Raw genomic sequence first — 9,224 nt, forward strand, 5'->3', positions numbered from 1 at the left:
CAGCCCTCCACACCACGGGGTCCTGTTCAACCACCCCTCCACGGCCACCCCTCCATCGTCTACTGTTCATCCAGACCTCCACACCACGGGGTCCTGTTCATCCAGAGGCAACGCCACCTGTCGGTGTCAAAACCAGCGGATCTCGGGTAGGGTGTCCCGAACTGTGCGTCTAGGCGGACGGTCACAGGAGACAAGGGACACAATGTTTTTACCCAGGTTCGGGCCCTCTCGATGGAGGTAAAACCCTACTCCTGCTTGATTAATATTGATGATATGGGTAGTACAAGAGTTGATCTACCATGAGATCAGAGAGGCTAAACCCTAGAAGCTGGCCAATGGTATGATTTTTGTTCGTCCTACGGACTAAAAACTGTCCGGTTTATATAGACACCGGAGAGGGCTAGGGTTACACAGAGTCGGTTACAATGGGAGGAGATCTCCATATCAAATCGCCAAGCTTGCCTTCCACGCCAAGGAAGGTCCTATCCGGACACGGGACGAAGTCTTCAATCTTGTATCTTGATAGTCCGGGAGTCCGGCCAAAGGTCATAGTCCGGCCATCCGGACACCCCCTAATACAGGACTCCCTCAGTAGCCCCTGAACCAGGCTTCAATGACGACGAGTCCGGCGCGCAAATTGTCTTCGGCATTGTAAGGCGGGTTCCTCCTCCGAATACTCCATAGAAGATGTTGAACACAAGGATAGTGTCCGGCTCTGCAAAATAAGTTCCACATACCACTGTAGAGAGAATAATATCTGCACAAATCTAATCTACTGACGTATTCCGCAGCGTGACATCACGCCACGGCCAAGCCTTTATTCGAATCGTTTTACTGTTCCACCTCAGCGTGTTTAGCGAGGCGGTTTCCTTGGCACGTCTTGTCAAAGCAGAGATCGTGTCCCCTTATTCCAGGATTCTCATCAATACGGGCGTGGGTAACCCAACCGCGCCATTAACTACGGCGCTTGGGAGATAAGCGAGTTTTATTGGGCTGGTGGGGGCTTACAGTCTCGGCCGCCCATATAAGGGGATAAGAATCCACCCTTTCCATTTACGCCTTCTTCCTCCTTTGCTTACCCATCCCTGCGCACTCGAGCTCCAGCGCCCAAGTCCGCACTTCCCACCTCGACCTTTCTCCAATCATGTCCGGAGAGGGAGGTAGATGGATGGCCTCCTCCGTCACGGAGGGTCAAATCAAAAAGTTGAGGAAGGCCAGATACTTGTCTGACAACATCGCGCACCGGCTTCCCGAGGAGGGGCAACTCGTCCCCACCCCTGGGCCCCATGAGAGGGTCGTGTTTCTCCCCCATTTCTTCCGCGGACTGGGCTTTCCTCTTCACACGTTCGTCCGGGGGCTCATGTTCTACTACAGCCTAGATTTCCACGATCTGGCCCCGAACTTCATCCTCAACATCTCGGCGTTCATCGTCGTATGTGAGGCCTTCCTCCGCATCCAGCCTCACTTTGGCCTATGGCTGTAGATCTTCAGCGTCAAGCCTAAGGTCGTGGGTGGACGTCAAGCGGAGTGCGGAGGCGCCATGGTGGGCAAGATAGCCAACGTTACATGGCTCGAGGCCGCCTTCGTAGAGACCATCAAAGGATGGCAGTCGGGGTGGTTCTATATCACTGAGCCGCGTGACCCTGAATGGGCAGCGGCCCCCGAATTCTGATCCGGCATCCCCACTCGGCTCACATCTTGGAAGGAGACGGGCCTGTTGTGGGGTAGTCCGGAAGAGGTGACCGGACTCCAAACCTGCGTCCGAGACCTGGTGGACAAGAAGGTTAAGCTTGTCAACATAGTCCAGGTCATGCTCTTCCATCAGATTCTCCCATGTCAATGACGGGCCTTCACCTTGTAGGAGTTCGACCCGGCCCAGCACCAGACTCTGTCCCGGCTTTTCGACACAAAGCACGAGGACGCTTGGAAGGTGCTATTCAAGAGCTCCGAGGTCTCCCCACCCGTCACCGAGGATCGCGGATTCTGCGCCAAGCGCCAAGCCACCGAAGTAAGCTTGCTTTTAGTATTTCTTGGGACACTTGATTTTCATAGTTTGATTCCATGTAGGATCTAAACTCCTGCTCCTTTGATAGGACTGGAAGAGGACATCCGGACAGTTTGACTGCCCGGCCCCTTTGCCCGAAGGCCCAGTAGACACATGCTTGATGAAGCTGCTGGTTCCGGCACCTCACGTGGTGCCGGAGAAGAAGGCCAAGAAGAAGGCCACGGGGACCCGAAAGAGTTCCCGGCGCCTGGTGGTGTCGGATTCATAGCCCGACAACCCCGAAGCACCCTCCGCCTCTGAGGACGAGGAGGAGGAAGAAGAAGAAGCCTCTCCCCCTCTAGCGGGGGGAGGAAAGAAGAGGAAGGTCGCCCCAACTAGGCAGGCCGGAGGGTCCAAGAAGGGGAGGACCCTTCTGTCGGACTACGCCTCCGATGCCGAAGACGGCGGGGAGGAATGGCCATCCAGGGTCAAGCCCCTGGCAAAATCGTAAGTATCCGGATACCAGAATAACTTATGGCGCTCCTCTAATGTATGGTACCTCGTGACACCAAATTCAATCATGCAGTCCGCCCAAGGCTCAGCTCGGCGATTCGTCGAGCGGTTCCCTGGATTCGTCGGATGTGAATAGCGCTTCACTTCCGACGGCCTCCTCCCCTCTCCCTACGGACGACGCTGAGGTGGAGTCCCAAAAGGGACAACACCAGGAGGAGGTGGTCCTGGAGGCGCCGCAAGGCGACCTCCCGGACTCCAGGCCCAAAGGGGGTAAAACCCCAGAGGGATCTAAGTCCGGCCCCGGGCCGGACACCGCTCCGGAACCAACAACGGTTCCAGAGTCCGGCAGGCGGCGCCTTCGTAAGAAAGGCGCGCCTACGATGCCGGTGGCCTCCGTCCAACCGGAGACGCCGGACAATTTGCTGGAGGTGCTTAACGGCGCCTCCATCAACGAGGAGCACCATATTGTTATGAGTGCGGTGATTCACAAGGTTCAGTCCGCCAAGAGCGGGCTGACAGAAGCCTGTACCAGCCTGCTAACAGGCTTCGAGGTATGTAAAACATATAAAAATGTTACCGCATAGACAATAGCCCCTGATGCTCAGTTCGGTGTTCGAAAGAAAAGCCGAACTGAGGATCTAAAAAGATATACGCAGGAGTCTAACATAAACATGTCGATATGGGAATGCAGGATGCGCTGCTGACCTCGGCCGCACTGATTGCGGAGGTTGACGCATTGAAGCAGAACCTCGAGCGGTCCGAGAACGAGCTCGGCCGTGCCAAAACCAGCTCGAGGACAAGGAGGGTATGTAATACCGTATGTAAATGTATATAGAATACCTAGTTGCAAATAATGAAAGGACCAACGTGAACGTTGCAGGGGCCACGACCAAGGTGGCGACCCTGAAGGAAGCGGTGTCCAAGGCCGAAAATAGTGCGGCCTTGGAGCACACCGAGCGAGAGAAGCAGGAGGCGCGGGTGGCGGAGGTGCGGCTAGAGCTCCAGGCTCTTGTGGAGAAACACGAGAGTTTGGAGCGTGACTTGAAGACTCGAGAGTCTAAGCTTGCCTTGGCTCTTGAGAGTGCCAAAACCGCTAAGGCTGAAGCCCAGAAGGCCCTCCAGGAGATCGAGGCGATAAAGAAGATAGCGGTGGGTAAGGCATTCTTTATGCAAAGCAAGCATATAAAAGTGAATTATATGTTACTTACCCGAATCCGGAGCTCTCCAGGAGCGTTCGCCGATCTGCCCCGTAGTGTGTCTAATGCTGCCGCGCTCTACCATGCCGAGGAGGGGAGCTCGACGGAAAAGGTGTTCTGGTCTCAATATGCTGAGGCCGGACATCCGGTGCCCCTGAGCGACCAGCTGAAGCAGCTGGTAGAGCTCCACAAGGTGGCCGAACAGGCCATGAAGGGCCTCATAGTTCGGCCGTGGCCTAGAGAAGCCATGCCTGGGAGCTACTTCGGTCTGGTGCGGCGGCTGGTAGACGCTTGTCCATGGATTGAAGTCATCAAGCGCTCCGTCTGTATTGAAGGTGCCCGTCGGGCCCTTGCCCGTGCTAAAGTGCACTGGGGCAAGATGGACGCCGAGAAGCTCGTGACGGATGCGCCACCGCCGGGCAAGGAGTATCGCAAGCCCGAGATGTATTATAAGGGCGTCCTGAAGGGTGCCCGCCTTATAGCGAGTGAATGCTCCAAAGATGTAATTTTTGAGTAGACTCGCATCTGTTATCCTATATGCTGTAAACTTTGTTCATATGCGCTAAGCAACGCTTGTTAATTTAAAATATTACCTTCTGTGCGGCCGTTTATCAAATCTGAGAGATGCAAGTCGTCGGCTTCTACCCCCATGCCATGAGTGTTGGGGTGTTCGGGATAAACCTGAGCGCACTTGTTCCCATTCTTGGGTCCATCTAGGGAGGCGCTCAGCACAACGAACAAGGCCATCAGACTTATAATGCTTTATCACTCTCACTTAGCCATAGAATTCTATAATATTAAATTTCGACGAAGCCCCTAGTATTCGGAAGACCGAGTTCGGGGCGCTATCCACGCCTAGGCCAGATAAATCCGGCTCCTCGCTCTAAGCGGCATAAGTCTTTAGGGACTCAAAAAACCTCGTGAACAGCGACCGGTCTCTCGCACTATCATGATGGTCAGTTTTAGCTTTCTCTACTGAGGTGTTAACCCAGCTCAACCGGGGCACAATCGCAGTAGTTCTCCCAACGCTACCTTAGCCAACATTGCGGAACGTAAGGTACCAAAACATGGGAGCCGGGCAAACCCAACTATTGACCCAAGACATGATTCGGAGCCGATGCATATAGTGCTATAAGTTCGGGGTGCCGCACTCATGAGAGTGTTCGGTCTTCTCACACCGTGTTATGGGGTGCTTAAGCCCCTGGTGTATTGGCCGTACCAAAGTGTATGGTTGCATAATGTCATGACTGAACATATTTGTATAAAAATAGATGAATACAATAATAGATAAGAGCTGTGTATTGTTTATTAAAAAGGGCTGCTATGAAAGCAGAACAATACAAATAGTGCGATAAGCAAGAGATGGGATTATTTGACATGTCCCCCTCCAGGGGCAAGCTGTGAGACTTTTAAGTAAAACATGTATTTAGCTCGTTATAGAGACCACCTGGACATTTGACGTGGCTTGTTCTCTCCCTGGCTATTGCATCATGTGTTCGGCGAGTGTATTGCCGGACAGGCCTTCCGAATAGTTGGGTCCTGAAAATATATTAAAAAAGGAAAAAGCAGAATAGGGAGCCCCTAGTGCGGTTGAGCCGCATTCTGTGTGTGCCGTGGTTGTGCCCCTCCCCTTATGCCCATGGTATTTCCAAACTGTAATTATGTACGCGTGGTACCACTATCGCCATCTGGCGAGGGCTGGGGTTGGGGCCGCACTGCTATGCTTGCTCGGAACATGCCAGCCGGTTTTGTTGTAGGTTACTTCGGGCGCGCTTGATGTTGTCCGGACGTTTAACACCCGGATTGGAGAATTGCCTTGAGAGGCTACTTTGTACTTCCGCCGCCAGGGCCGCCGTGTGCTCCTCCGTTCGGAGGGAGCGTTTGGTGTTTCCATTTACCGTAATGACTCCATGAGGGCCTGGCATCTTGAGCTTGAGATATGCGTAGTGCGGCACCGCATTGAATTTTGCGAATGCGGTGCGTCCGAGCAGGGCGTGATAGCCACTGCGGAATGGGACTATGTCGAAGATTAACTCTTCGCTTCGGAAATTATCCGGGGATCCGAAGACCACTTCGAGTGTAACCGAGCCTGTACAGCTGGCTTCTACACCTGGTATGACGCCTTTAAAGGTTGTCTTTGTGGGTTAATCCTTGAGGGATCTATACCCATTTTTCGCACTGTATCTTGATAAAGCAGGTTCAGGCTGCTGTCGCCGTCCATGAGGACTCTAGTGAGGTGAAATCCATCAATGATTGGGTCTAGGACCAATGCGGCGAATCCGCCGTGACGGATGCTAGTGGGGTGGTCCCTTCGATCAAAAGTGATCGGGCAGGAGGACCATGGGTTGAACTTTGGGAAGACCGGCTCCAACGCATAGACGTCCTTGAGAGCATGCTTCCGCTCCCTTTTGGGGATATGGGTTGCGTATATCATGTTCACCGTCCGCACTTGCGGGGGGAAGCCCTTCTGTCCTCTGTTGTTCGGCGGCCGGGGCCCCTCCTCGTCATCGCTATGCAGCCCCTTGTCTCTGGTTTCAGCACTTAACTTGCCTGCCTGCTTGAACACCCAACAATCCCTGTTGGTGTGGTTGGCCGGTTGTTCGGGGGTGCCGTGTATCTGGCACGAGCGATCGAGTATCCGGTCTAAACTGGATGGGCCCGAAGGGTTTCTTTTGAATGGCTTCTTCCACTGACCGGGTTTAGGGCCTCTGAATCTGGCATTAACTGCCGTATCCTCAGTATTGTCGCCATTAATGTGGCGCTTGTGCTTGTTGCGACATGACCTGCCATTGTTGTCCTTGGTATCCGAATTGCCAGGGCTCTTGGTTATGTTATTTCTACGAGCTAGCCAGCTGTCTTTTCCCGCGCAAAAGCGGGTCATGAGTGTCGTCAGGGCTGCCATAGATTTAGGATTTTCCTGTCCTAGGTGTCGGGCAAGCCATTCGTCTCGGATGTTGTGCCTGAAGGCTGCAAGGGCCTCAGCGTCCGGACAGTCGACTATTTGATTTTTCTTGGTTAGGAACCGTGTCCAGAATTGTCTGGCCGATTCCTCTGGTTGCTGGATTATGTGGCTTAGGTCATCGGCGTCTGGTGGTCACACATAAGTGCCCTGGAAGTTGTCAAGGAACACGGATTCCAGGTCCTCCCAGCAACTAATTGACTCTGCTGGCAGGCTGTTAAGCCAATGCCGAGCTGGTCCTTTAAGCTTGAGCTGGAGGTATTTGATGGCGTGTAGATCATCACCACGGGCCATGTGGATATGAAGGAGATAATCCTCGATCCATACCGCGGGATCTGTTGTGCCATCGTATGATTCGATGTTTACGGGTTTAAAACCCTCGGGGATTTGATGATCCATTACTTCGTCTGTGAAGCATAGTGGGTGTGCGGCGCCCCTGTACTGGGTTGTATCGCGACGCAGCTCAGATGAGCTTTGTCTGTTGTGTTCGGCCTGGCCGTATTTATCATATCCGGCGTGACGGTTATCGTCACGTGACGTGGGGCGCCCACGCGATCCGTAGATCGATCTTGTTTGCCTTGCCTTATTCTCCAATATGTCTTGCAGGTCTGTTGCGTCTCCCCGCACTCTGGTATTTTTTGAGCAGCGCCGGGGGGCGGCTTGGGTTGAGGGCCGAAAGGCCTCTCTGTTGCAGCCACGGGGTGGCCGATCCGACGCATCGTATGCTAGTGATGTAGGTTTAGTTACTTAATCCTCTAGTTGGGGTAGCAGCCTGCGCTTTGGGTAGCTCTTGGAGGGGCGTTCGAGTTTATACTCTTCGGCCGCCAGGACTTCAGTCCATCTGTCGGCTAGCAAGTCTTGGTCAGTGCTAAGCTGCTGCTGTTTTTTCTTGAGGCTGCTTGCCGTGGCCAAAAGCCTACGTTTAAAACGCTCTTGTTCGACGGGATCCTCTGGCACGACGAATTCGTCATCGTCGAGGCTTGCCTCGTCTTCGGAGGGAGGCATATAATTGTCGTCCTCGACCTCCCTGTCTGCCGCTCTCTCATGAGGGTTGGCTCCTCCGTCCTCCTGCGCTGAATCCTGCTGGAGGGGGTTGTCTTCGGCACTGTCTGGTGTGTTGTTGTCTCCAGTGCCGGACTTGCTGTTTTTGCTTTGGCGGGATTTAGAGCGGCGCCGCTGACGTCGGCGCTTGGGTTGCTTCTTCGAGGGGTCTCCTCTGTGTTTTCATCCCATCCCCTGCTTTGGGGGTGTCCACCATGTATATGTCATATGACGAGGTGGCTTTCCAGTGCCCTATAGGTGCTGGTTCTTGGTCGTCTCCTTCATCGGCGTCCATACTGTCCATGTCTTCGGAGTCGAAGTCGAGCATGTCGGTTAGATCGTCGACAGTGGCTACAAAGTGGGTGGTGGGTAGGTTTTGAGTTTCTTCGTCGTCCGCATCCCAACCATGCTGGCCATAGTCCGGCCAGGGCTCTCCTGACAAAGAGAGAGACTTTAGTGAATTCAGGATATCGCCAAAGGGCGAGTGCTGAAAGACGTCCGCGGCGGTGAACTCCATGATCGGAGCCCAATCAGGTTCGATCGGAAGGGATGCGGAAGATTCGGAGTCCGGAACGGAGTCCGGCACCTTGGAGTCACAGGCCTCGCAAAGGACTAGGCTGGTATTCGGCTCTATCGCCGTAGAGATTGCGGCTCCTGGGGCGGCGTCCAACCGTCCGTCCCAGACTGGCGTCGTCGGCTCCAAGCTAATGGTCGGAGCGGGCACCTGAGCGGCGCTCTGGGCGCTGTCCGGCGGCAGAGCTAGATCATGCCCAACGTGACAGTGCGGCGTGCTCGGTCGTGGCTCGAATCCGTCGAAGATCAAGTCCCCGCGGATGTCGGCCGTGTAGTTTAAGCTTCCAAACCTGACCTGATGGCCAGGGGCGTAGCTTTCGATCTGCTCCAGATGGCCAAGCGAATTGGCCCGCAGTGCGAAGCCGCCGAATACGAAGATCTGTCCGGGGAGAAAAGTCTCACCCTGGACCGCGTCGTAGTTGATGATCGAAGAAGCCATCGGGCCTAAAGGTGACGACACAGAGGAACTCTCAATGAAAGCACCAATGTCGGTGTCAAAACCGGCAGATCTCGGGTAGGGGGTCCCGAACTGTGCGTCCAGGCGGATGGTAACAGGAGACAAGGGATACGATGTTTTTACCCAGGTTCGGGCCCTCTCGATGGAGGTAAAACCCTACTCCTGCTTGATTAATATTGATGATATGGGTAGTACAAGAGTTGATCTACCACGAGATCAGAGAGGCTAAACCCTAGAAGCTAGCCTATGGTATGATTGTTGCTCGTCCTACGGACTAAAAACTCTCCGGTCTATATAGACACCGGAGAGGGCTAGGGTTACACAGAGTCGGTTACAATGGGAGGAGATCTCTATATCAAATCGCCAAGCTTGCCTTCCACGCCAAGGAAGGTCCTATCCGGACACGGGACGAAGTCTTCAATCTTGTATCTTCATAGTCCGGGAGTCCAGCCAAAGGTCATAGTCCGGCCATCCGGACACCCCCTAATCCAGGACTACCTC

The sequence above is a fragment of the Triticum dicoccoides genome, chromosome 4B (assembly GCF_002162155.2).
Source record: "Triticum dicoccoides isolate Atlit2015 ecotype Zavitan chromosome 4B, WEW_v2.0, whole genome shotgun sequence".
NCBI classification, from domain to species: Eukaryota; Viridiplantae; Streptophyta; class Magnoliopsida; order Poales; family Poaceae; genus Triticum; species Triticum dicoccoides.